Source organism: Phacochoerus africanus, chromosome 5 (assembly GCF_016906955.1).
Source record: "Phacochoerus africanus isolate WHEZ1 chromosome 5, ROS_Pafr_v1, whole genome shotgun sequence".
Classification (NCBI taxonomy): domain Eukaryota; kingdom Metazoa; phylum Chordata; class Mammalia; order Artiodactyla; family Suidae; genus Phacochoerus; species Phacochoerus africanus.
The window spans coordinates 105,219,480-105,231,962 of record NC_062548.1 but is presented as its reverse complement, the minus strand read 5'-3'; the positions used below and the strand labels follow the sequence as shown (position 1 = coordinate 105,231,962).

General features: G+C 41.9%; 1 long non-coding RNA gene across 1 annotated transcript in view; it reads left to right on the top strand.

Annotated features, from left to right (window-relative positions):
- Positions 1-9,702, top strand: part of LOC125126853 (uncharacterized) — a 29,554-nt gene extending 19,852 nt beyond the window's left edge. The window contains exon 3 of the long non-coding RNA XR_007134807.1: positions 9,210-9,702. This is a non-coding gene — a long non-coding RNA (uncharacterized LOC125126853). The remainder of the gene's footprint in view (positions 1-9,209) is intronic.
- The last annotated feature ends 2,781 nt before the right edge of the window (positions 9,703-12,483 follow it).

Below are 12,483 nucleotides of genomic sequence, written 5' to 3'. Positions count from 1 at the left end.
CATCGTTCCTAGTTGGATTTGTTAACCACTGAGCCACGAAGGGAACTCCTCTCTCTTTTAAAATGATGCTCACATCCCTTGTTTTATGGGGTAGACCATGTCACCTTTCTTCCACGTGCAGCTAGACTTTTCTCATGAATTTCACAAAGGCACTTCTCCTCTTACTCCCCAACCCCCTTGCTTCTTTATTTCCATTAGGGTCCCTAATTGGAGCATTGTTATGCTGAGCACCTATCATGCCAGAGTTCTGTTTTCAAATCCTGACTCTGCCACTCTTTGGTTGGATCTTCTGGGGCAAACTTCAATCTCATCTAATAAATGGGATCACACTGCACATACCTACTAGCAGACTGAGAAGGTGGAATTAGATGAGAAAGTCAAGTGCCTAGAATAGTGCCAGATACCTAATGTTCACTAAAAATGTGTTGATTTCCATTTTTATTATTCCTGTAAATAATTCTTTCTTTGAAATTTCTCTTTGTTGTCAAGCTAACCATTTAGTCATATGTCACAAACTCACCAGTGCCTTCTCTCTTTTGGGACCTTCTAATTCAGCTGTTTTGATCCTGCCTAAACTCTTATTTCTTGAGCATCTTGATCCAACTCTCTTTTTAACCATTTTGCTTCATTCTTTTCCTAAGAGTTTTTTGTGCCTACTACTCTCTGGCATCTTGAGATTGGAGCAAATGGTCCCTCCGGGTCCTTCCTCAGATGTTTTTAGCCACTTCATATTCTCTCAGTAGTTTGCTAACTTCACATTTAATCTGATAAACCAGTTCCCAAAAAATCAATTTTAAGGTAGTGGAAAAATTGGTATCTATCACTTTACAAAGATATGTTCTGGTAGCTCTGTTGGCTCCTTTCCCATTTTCCACCCAAACTGTTAGAAAATGCATTCATATAAATATTCTTCAATTCTGTATTATTCATATTAATTTCATAGGCCGTGATTATTTCCAGTTCTACCCCTTTTAGCTGAAGGGCAGTCAAGATCCTCTTCGAATTCTAATGCTTCTTTTTTTTTGTCTTTTTATGTTGTTGTTGTTGTTGCTGTTGTTGTTGTTGCTATTTCTTGGGCCGCTCCCGCAGCATATGGAGGTTCCCAGGCTAGGGGTTGAATCGGAGCTGCAGCCACCAGCCCACGCCAGAGCCACAGCAACGCGGGATCCAAGCCACGTCTGCAATCTACACCACAGCTCACAGCAACGCCGGATCGTTAACCCACTGAGCAAGGGCAGGGACCGAACCTGCAACCTCGTGGTTCCTAGTCGGATTCGTTAACCACTGCGCCACGACAGGAACTCCTAATGCTTCTTTTTATATTCAGGAATTTCACCATTTAACACATATAAAATCATAATGCCTGGATACAGGGACTCAAAAGATAAAAAAGATTGTCCATCCTTCAAGTTGTCCCTTCCTTATTTCTTTAAAGGATATTCATATCTTTTAAATATGAAGTTATCCCTTCCTTCTTTATTTCTCTAAAAGATATTCACATCCTTTAATTTTTATAATCATTAAACTTGGCTTCTTACATAAATAAGTATGTAGTACTACATCCTTGGAATAACTCTCACCGTCAGGATTATCCTAAGGCTTATATTAAGCAGAAAAAAATTAGATGGTTCCCAAAAGAAGTGGTTTGGGTATAATTTGCTTAGTATTTGCATATGCCTATTTAAAAAACACTTCTTGTTTCAAGTTAAAACACTAAGGCTATTAATGAGAGTAGACTAGGTGCTTCATGTTTGGCTGTCATAGTTGATATATATTGCCTATTCCAGAAACATACCACCAGAAACATACCACCAGAAGTAAGCAGCTGAATGGAACAAGGAAGAGAAAAAAAATCTCAAGAAATCCTCTAAGACAGTAATAGCCCCCATCTGGAATTTTCCTCTCTTCTGCAAGAGCTTTTGCAGTTAGAGTGCCATGTGACCAGACAGAGCACTGGTTTGCATGATGCAAATTAAAATTTATTCCAAGTCTGCCCCTTGCTCCGCTGTTGCCCTTATTGGCCTTTGAGTTGGAGCATGGAAGACCCCCATATCAAAATAGAAATGTTTAGGCACAGAATTGTGTCGCTGCAAGGAATCTTACAGATCATTATACCACAGAGGTTCCCAAGCCTTTTCAAGTGTGAGACCCCGTTTCAACCTCAACATTTCTTGGATTCCCATTCAGTAGGACTTAAACTTATTGTATCCATGGATTGAGATGGTACCTAATGATAATATGCCACTATGGCTTCAATAATCTGGCATGAATTTAAACTTTATGAATGAGAACAACAATTACATGTATTTGAAACAAAGAGCTATACCTATATGAGTAGAGACATATCATTTATCTATAGCCTACTAGGTGTATACATGGATTTAGAGATTCCATGGCTTTGGAGGCCCCCAGGAACCTGCACCTTGGAAACCATTGATCTAATCTAGTCTTTTATTTTAATGGATGAAGATAAATGTGGTTTGTGGATATTGAATGACTTTCCAAAAGATATAACTAGCTAGTGGCAGAGTCCATTTCATTGGCACCTTTCCACTGTGCCTCAGCTGTCTTAAACTTTTCTGAAATTATTCATCCAGATCAACAGAGAGAAGTACCATAAATGAACTTGCTTAGAGGAAACAGATTCTGTACCACACACAGGAAAATGTGTCCCTATATTTAATAACAAAACATTTGCAGTTAGATTGTATAGGGAATTCTTGCATAACCTGCCCCACTTGACAAGTAAATATTTCTTGAGGGTTGCAAGGAAGTAGAATCTTGTTAGGTACTTTATAAACTATAGAGTAAATTTGGAAAATATTGTATTTCTGGCCACAAGGAATCCCCCCCCCTTAAAAAATGCAGAGAAAAAATTTTAAACCTTAAATATTATGGGTTTTTGGCAATGAACAGGCACAAAAGTCAGCAAGAATGGACATCCTCAACTTCTGCCAAGTCAGGGGGAGCAGTTCTGGCTGCTGAGTTGAGATGAGAAATGAGAAAAATCACCAGCCAAATAATACATTATAATATTGGCAGACACAGGAGGAGGAGTGTGTCAAAGATATTAAAAAGCCTTTCAGTGTTAGAATGACTCGATTCAGCTGGGGAAAGATGAAAAGAGCAATTGATATTTCTTGGATATTTGTTAATGTTTAGATTCAAGAGGGTGTAGAGAGAGTAGCCAAATCTTTCATCCAAGGTTTCTGAGTGATTGATGTGAGGTGAAAGATGCTGAACTGAGTGCTGTTCAAATCTGGGCTCTCCCTGGATGACCCATTTCTGCCAGTACTGCATTGGCTTAGAAAACTTCAGGGGTTTACAAGATGAGCTTTAGGTCTCTTTTGATCCGGATGACCTTTGGGAGGGTAGTTGATTTGGATTCCTGTGAACATTCGGGTCATTTGGGAGTAGATCTTGCATGGTACAACCATATCTTTTGTGTGGATGTAGTAATAACGAAGGTTCATTCAGTCAGATCCAAGTGTCTCAAGACAGTCAAGGCTACTTACCTCCATGTGATTATGTTTATCTATTTGCTATAGATAGAAGATCTGTTTTATGAGCAAAGTTTGCCATCTTCATTCCAAGGCAATGATTTAAAACTTGCATTTCCCAAGGAACCTTGAGAAGATAGGCCCGAACACGAGCAACTCTATCCTCACCGTCGGCAGCAGGTAGCTGTAACTCAACCTGCATTGTCTTTGGAGGACAGCACACCTGAGTCCTAGAGAAGCAAAGAGTAGATACAATTGGTGTTGACAGAAAAGTTGTACAAACAGATCGTGATTAATTCTGTAGCCCCTATAGCTGAATGTAATAAAGTTGGGGGTGCAGGGAATGGGGCTCTGCCTCCGTGTCCTCTACCTTTTCATTCCCAGGACTGTAGGTGTCAGAAGCAAGGAATAGTGTTTGCCAAGGAGCAGAATCCTTTTTCTTCCTGATAACTCTCCTGTTAGAGCTGCAGTGCTGGCAGCGGTCCTGAGAAGGGATCGGAAAAGTGGGCTGGTTAGCAGGAGCATTTTCATTGCAGGCAGATTTGGTTGCCTTGGTGAAGCCCCCACGCATCTGAAGACTGGCTCATCTGTTTCCGGCTGGGGATCACTTGTGCTCACCCAGGCACCCACGAGAAACCTGGGAGACTGTAGAGCTGGTGCCAGCTGAACCAGGAACCTTTAAGAAGCAGCAAATAAAATAGACAATTTTACTCACCATAATTCCAGGAGGACTGATTCTTGGAGGAAAAGCAGTCAGAGGAGCATTTTCAGTGTCAGGGGCCTAGGACAGGAATGGCAAGTTGAGAAGGAGGAGGGAAAGGGGAGGAGGACAGAGCTGTGGGGGGTGGGGTGAGCTGCGTGAGAGAGTCTTAGCAGTTGCCTTGGGTGGCGAGAGTTGTTGAAGATTTTAAGGACACAGCCTTTATGATATGCTTGTAAAACCCCTCACCCTGCTCCTTTACCGAAATCACAATAAACGTCTGAGGTCTGCTCTTTCTACTGCGTGAGTCAGGACCCCCCTTCGGCTGCTGAGCCGTTGAAGTGTGGCTGATCCAAATTGAGATGCACGCACAATAAGTCTAACATATACACTGGATTTTGACAACTCAGTGTAGAAAATAAAATGTAAAATCTCTATCTCACTGATACATTTTTTATGTTGAATACTTGTTGAAATGATAGCATTGTTAATATATTGAGTTAATGTATATCATTAAAATTAATTTTACTTCTTTTTACTTTAGAAAAGTTCCCTTGGTGGCTCAGTGGTTAACGAACCCAACTAGGATCTATGAGGATGCAGGCTCAATCCCCGGCCTCGCTCAGTGGGTTAAGGATTTGGTGTTGCCCTGAGTTGTGGTGTAGGTTGCAGATGAGGCTCAGATCAGGTGTTGCTGTGGCTGTGGTGTAGGCTGGCAGCTGTAGCTCCGATTCGACCCCTAGCCTAGGAACTTCCATATATCGCAGGTTCGGCCCTAGAAAAGAAAAAAAAAAGCCAACAGAATAAAGTATCTTTAGAACATTTAAAATACAACGTGGCTCATATATCTCTATGGTGTGATATTAATCTACATGACACTTCAAATCTTCTGCAGTTAGATTCGTGTTTATTTGGGGCTGGTATAGGTAGTGTCACAAGGAAACATGTCCGTGTCTGTTGATGGCCCAAATGGCAGGGAGGTCAGACTTGATCTCCCTCAGGCTCCAAAAGGAGCATTTCTCAGCAGTCTTTGGTAAGTACATCTGTGTGCTGAGACCTGCAGGCATTTGGAAAGATTCAGAGTCAGGAGGATATTTGGGAGAAATGGAGCCTGACTTAAGTATATCAAAAGGAGACCAAGTTTTCCTACAAGAATACAACTGGTATTAACAGAGAAATCTCTGGGGGCAAGGAGGGGAAACGAGGGTGTGGCCTTCTCCGTGAGGGTGACTGCTACTGTCAAGCTTCAGTAAAAATGCCTGGGAGGGAGGAAAAGAAGAAAGGAAGGAGGGAGATGGAGGAGAAGGAAGGAAATAGAACTGAATTGAGAAAAATAGCCAGGCGAGGCTAGACATGGCTCATGTGGTTCCTAATAGATCCTGTGAATTTGAAACAGCTTGAGAAACAACCACTCCATGGAGCAGAAACCCTCTGTAAAACCACCACAAGCTAAAGAGAAACCCAGTTTTCCTAAACGTTCAGTAGCAGCAGTCTTATGTGTATTTATTTGAGAAACGGTTTGGAAGCTGCCCTGGTTCTGGGTTAAGACAAGACGGTGGCGAAAGGAGAATCTGCATAAGCGATGAGGTCAAAGGGCTGCTGGGGTCCCCAAGGTCTTGAAGACTTTCCTTTAGGATTCTGCAAAGAAAGACAGGGAGACCCTGGCCGTGTCCCTGGCACGGTGTTGTTCTGTTGCAGGGTAGCACCACCTGGAGCACAATTGGACCCTTCAAGTATCCAGAAGAGCATCCTTCATTTCACTTTATGGCCAGAAAAGACACTCATTCTAGAGAGTTAGTAGAAACACATAAAACCATTCAACGAGTTCAGCCTATGCTCTGGGTCTGAACAAATTCAGTTCAATTTCTTACCCCATAACTCTTGTGTCTATGGAGCCAGGCAATGAAAATGAATGTTCTAAATAATGACCTGAGGCGCTGCAAGGGTGTGAAGTGCTCAGAAATCATCAAAGAAAGATTAAATTATGTCCTGAACTTACCAGAGCCAAAAAGTGAACTAATAATATATTTTAGACACAGTTGCTCCAGGAGCTGAAACTGAAAACATGGAGGTATTTAGCCCCAATTTAGCGAGAACATCTAAAGTAATTAAAAAGCCTCACTCTTAAAGCTTTCCAGCTAATTGAGGGTGCTTTTACATATTGGAAACAGGTAGGAAAAACGTGTGTGTTCAGGTTTCTCTGAGGCAGAATTGTTAACATCGCCATCCTGGTGGACCAGCTGCGTTGGTTTACACAGAACTAGTTAGAAAAGCAAATCCTCAGCCCCCCCACCTCTCCTGGACCTGCTGAATGGGATCTGCATGTTAGCAATATCTTTAGGGGATTCTTAGGCATTGAGAATCCACTGGCCTAGGGAACCGGTCTGTTTCTTAGAAAGCAAGGAACACCCTTTCCTTGAATAGGGCCACGAAGGACCACGATTAATGCTTATTTTATGTTCTAGGTACTATGCTAGAACTTTACATGCCTTATTTTAATCCTTCAACAATCCTAAGGAGGCAGGATAAAAATTAATCCCATTCTACAGACAAGAAAACTGAGATGTAAAAACATTAAGCAATTTGCCCAAACCCACAGGCCCTAAGTAGTAGAATGAGGATTCACATCTAGACTGCCACTCACTGACTTTCTAAATACAGGACGTGATTCAGTCTTATTTAGGTTTTGAGCCATCTTCAAGGAGGGCAGATAGGAAGTTCTGTGGGTCCTTCTCTCATGGGTTTTCTTTATCCTCCCCAGAAAGCCTGGGATTTCCTCCTTGATAGTCCCACGGAATCTAGATGGTGGAAGGTCTTCCTCTAGTCATGCCAAATGAAATGCACGTTCTTTTTTGGCTTGCAGTAGCTTGATTTATTTTCAATAATTTGCATTTCACCAAGACACTCTAATACTAAAAAAATTCATCTGCATGTAACTAAAACCTTTATATTGAACATCAATTGAAGTTAATGAGTCTTCTATTTTAAAAATGCAAATTATTCTGGAAAGATTAGGGCCATCCAAAATTCATAATTTAAGTTACTTAAACCAGATCATTGCAAACTCTGGGAACAAGAGTGTTATTTGCAGGGAGGAGGAGGGGGCGTGGGCAATGAAGGTGATGTTGGGAGAGGCAAACTCAGTGAAGAGTCACAACATTTGTTTTAGAGACCAACAAGGAAGCATGGAGGCTGGATATGGTCATTTCTATGTGGTGTTTACACACATGCGCCTTGGGATAGAGTGTGCAGGTATTTCCAGTTTAGGTTGATCTGTCTGCTGGTTGCGGATGTCAGGTGGCATTTAGGGTCTGTCGGTTTCAGTTTTTGTTGCTGTAAATAATACGTGGTCAGGCTTCTTGAATTGAAGCTTAAAAACACGAGTGGGTTATTTGAAGACAACTCTGTGTGCTCAGTATAGTTGAATTAGTGTTCGTTCAACTAGTCAACTCACTGCACAACTAATTATGTTCAGCCTTGCTCATCACACAAGAACAAGACCAGTTGTTCCTCCCTAACTCTCAGGGCTGGGTGCGTATCTTTTGGGTGTCTTGATCTATTGTTCTCTTTTGTTCATGATAAAAAGCAAAGTGATACAGTTATACATATATATTCCTTTTCAGATTCTTTTCCATTATAGGTTATTACAAGATATTGAATATAGCTCTCTGTGCTCTGCAGTAGAACCTTGTTATTTGTTTATTTTATATACAATAGTGTGTATCTGTTAATCCCAAGCTCCTAATTCATCTCTTCTCTTGCTTTCCCCTTTGGTAAACATAAGTTTGTTTTCTTTGTGTGTGACTCTGTTTCTGGTTTTGTAAATAAGTTCATTTGTATCATTTTATGTTTTATCTATAAGGTTTTTTTTGTCTTTTTAGGGCTGCACTTCCAGCATATGGAGGTTCCCAGGCTAGGGGTCAAATCAGAGCTGTAGCCACTGGCCTCCGCCACAGCCACTCAATGCCAGATCCAAGCCACATCTGAAACCTATACCACAGCTCATGGCAACGTCGGATCCTTAACCCACTGAGCAAGGCCAGAGATTGAACCTGCGTCCTCATGGATACTAGTCAGATTTATTTCTGCTGAGCCATGACTGGAGCTCCTGTATCATTTTTTAGATCTCACATATAAGTGATACCATATGAGATTCATCTTGACTTTTTTTTTTTTTTTGTCTTTTCTAGGGCCACACCCACGGCATATGGAGGTTCCCAGGCTAGGGGTCTAATCGGAGCTATAGCCGCCGGCCTACGCCAGAGCCACAGCAACACCGGATCCAAGCCACGTCTGCCACCTACACCACAGCTCACGGCAACGCTGGATCCTTAACCCTCTGAGCGAGGCCAGGGATTAAACCTGCAACCTCATGATTCCTAGTCGGATTCGTTAACCACTGAACCACAATAAAACTCCCCGTCTTGATATCTTCTTAATAGGGGCTGTAACAATATGGAGATTTGTGTGTGTGATAAAATCCTTTTTATTAACTCTTATGTGGGTTTTCGGTGTACTTCGCAAATGTGAACTCCCAACTCACTGCATCTGGGCACTAAGTTTTCTCAGGTATGGCTGGACACACAGAAGCTTAGAGAGAAGCAATGGCTGGTCTGAGGTCACCAAGTTAGTGAAGTAGGCAGAGCTGATAGACTGATTATCCCTTTCTGCACCCTTTGCCTAGCCAGTCCACCCACACCCTTAGCTTTCCTGACAGCTGCCTTTCACAGCTCCTTAGGAAAAGGGAAGTTCAAAAGCAGATGAAGGAAAAGGAATTTGTCCCCATCCGGTATTCTTTTAACATTTAATCTAAACCTACACTGCTGGACTAGTGGCCTCCATGTGATTTAATATAGTCATGATTAGACTAAATCTAAAGAGAAAAGTACATGTACAGTAAACTGACACTACAGCATTTGGGGGAGAAAACTGCTAACTCAAGCAAAATATACTTTATTTCAACCGCATGCATTCTAGTGACTGGTATTTGTTTCTTTCTGTTCGCTCAGGGATTAAATTGAGTGTAAGCAGCCTGGAACCATTTGAAGCCTCATCCTTTCAGCCGTGGAAGGTGCCAGGTGTCTTGCCTCTAGACTCTGACATCCTACTGGTGAGGATAACCATCCATAAATGAGAACCTTTGGCTCTTTGTAGGGCCATCTACGGACTGATTGAGTTGGCAGTGACCTGACAAATAAATCAGAATGATGCAGAGCTAAGAGCACGAGCTTCGGTGACAAATGGTCTTAGGTGTGAATTCTGCCACTTAGTGATGGTGTGATTGGGAATTCCATAAGCGTTTTCTTTCAGGTGGTGATTAAGCAGCATATGATAAATGGTTAATAATAATGGTAGTGGAAATAATCATTGTTGTTAAAGCAGCTACCACTAAATGACTGCTTACTGCACACCAGCCACTGTGCTAGGAGATCTCAATCTCTACAGCAGTAGGAAGAAAAGGCTATTGCCAATAAATGTGTACCTAATCATTGTCTGCGGCTTTTTTCCTCGACTGCATAGGTACTTACTGAGCACTACACACAGGCAGACACTGTATTAGGTGATTCAACATTCAGTGGGTTGTGACCTCATCTCTCAAGGAGTTCTTGTATTCCTGGGGAAATGGGGAAGAAGACAAAGGAAATAGGATATGAAAAAGGACTATCAGGGGGAGATGGGAGCAAATGGAGGGGAGAATATGAAACAAACCGGGAGTTAGAGAAGGCTGAATCCTTAAGGCTCTGTGGCCCGAGAGGTTGCTGGACTGCTAGAGGTCATGGACTTCTGAGTTCAAGTCCAATGCCCTCTACTAATCCCTACTTCCTAGGTGAGCATCGTCACTAAGACAAGACTCTGGGAAGCTTCCTCCCAAAGAAAGGATTACTTTAAGAGAAAAAAAAAAAAAGACCTTTTATTGTGAAAGTTTTCAAATTCCCAAAAATGGAAAAGAATAATAGGCCCTTTTACCCATTCCCCATATTCAACGTTTTGCCATGCAAGCTATATGCAAAGGACACTATTGGCAGGGGGCTCTACTGGTGAATTCAAAGAGACTATATAAATCCCATGTCCATTTCCCCTTGTCTTTTATCCGTAAACTGGATCCTTTCTCTTCCCCACCTCCGTTGTGAAGACACCCCTTGATTCTAACAGGAGAGTGAGTGCAGGGCCTGTGATCCAACCTCCATCACTGCTGGAGTAAAACAGCCCCTCGTACATGCTGGGATAGCATCTCCTTTTAAACTAAAGAAAGTAGTCAGGTTTGCATCTTGCATATATGCACTTTTTTTTTAACATCAGTCATAAAGCCTGGTTTGGTGAACAATGCCTTCATCATCACGTGGTTGGTATAGTATGGGCATCTTAAATAAATAGATCGGACACAATGGACGTCTTAGTTAAGATGCTAGACCTCATCAGGTAACTGTTGTCATCCTCATCTCTTACTTGGCAATCATCCGGTGAATTCGAGATCTGATTGTGAAAATAGATTTGCACCTTGTCTTTTTTCTCCTTTTTCTCCATCAGTCCCAATCCCTGGGAAGGCATCTGTGTCAGGCACCATGCTCTGAGTGGTGATTTTGAAGGTAGAGGGGGAAAAAAAAGGAAAAAAACCAAATGAGTGCTTAGACTACTAACCCATGGAATTTATTTCGTGGTGCATATTTTGGATTACAAAAGAATTGATTGAGCTTTTGAAATAAGAGTAAGGCATTTCTGTAAGGGAATTTCTAACATTCAGTAAAGAGATTGATTGGGTTTACCAAAGTGAGACCAGGGCTGCTTTTGATAAAAAGGAAGTGATTAGGTACAAGAGGAAATGTTTTGGATTGTCAGAACTGAGTAGTCCTTGGCTCTGCTTTGATGAATCAAGTGATATTTGGCAGGACATCTCACACCTCTGGTCCCTGTTTCCCTACCTGTAAAATATGCAAGATCCTCTTAGCCTCTGATATTTTGTGACTTTAAGAAGCTTTAATGCAATACAGTAGTTAAAAGCAGGATCTTTAGGAACTGCATAAAGCTGGGTTTCAGGCCTATGTCAGCTGCTTGTTAGCTGTGTGATTTTGAAAAACTCAGCCTTTTCTCTATTTTCATAGTCTGGATAACTAGTACAATTGTAATAGCTTAGCCTAGAATTCCTATAAGATCAAATGTACTGTGTTTAACACAGTGCCTGACACATTTAAATTCTCGATAAATGGGAGTTCTTATTATGTGCTCTTGTTTACCTAAATAATCAGAGACCCAAGAAGAAAAACAAAACCCTCAGCAAAATTTCCCTGAAAAATGAAGCCCAATCCTCGTCCCCAACTAGCATTATTTTCACAAGTACTTTGCTACAGGGGTACCTTCGTGAAGGATGCATTATGAGCTCAGTGCCATGTCTGTGGCTCATTTCTAATTTCATTCACTTAAACAACCAACCAGCATTCACCAGATATTCACCGGATGCCTTCTAGGTTCTTGAAATTTTAACTGGCCTCGAGGATAAAGAGGCAAATATGTCATTGTTCTTGCTATCATGGGGCTCACAGCGGAGAAGGCAAAGGTAGATTTGAGCAATATCGTTACATTATCTTCTTCATCAGCTCTTTCTTTCCTTGTGTTTTCTGGAAATTTTTTTCAAATTCAGAAGCTGGTGCCAGGCTTGTTTGTTTTCGTTTTTTTTCCTTTTCCTTTTTACAGCCTTGCCTCTGTGGCATGTGGAGTTCTCCCGCTAGGGGTTGAATTGGAGCTCCAGCTGCCCACCTACACCACAGCCACATCGGATCCAAGCCGCATCTGTGATCTATGCCACAGCTTGTGGCAATGCTAGTTCTTTAACCCACTGAGCGAGGCCAGGGAAGGAACCCACATCCTCACAGATGCTAGTTGGGGGCCTTTTTTTTTTCTTCCCCCAGGGGCAACATGTTCACAGCCAAACTTATCCCCACGTCCCAGGGCAGGGGACCCAGGGCTTGCCGTAGCAGTCATCTGGGCCAGCCTCTGCTACGAACTAGTTGGGTTCTTAACCCACTGAAGCACAGTGGGAACTCTGTGGTGCCAGTTTTAAGGATGCTCCAAAGTCAGATTTCTCTGTGGCTGAGGTTTGATGAGGTATCTTCTCACTGAATGTCACTGCAGACTCTGTGTTGCATTCTATACTTGGTTCACTTCTCTTTCTAAAAAGAGTTCATTAGAAGACTATTTGAAACAAACTGGGAAAATGTGCAGATGTTGGTATATAGCTATTTGAAACAAACAAGCAAGAAAACAAACAGAAGAAGAATGAGTAGCCTG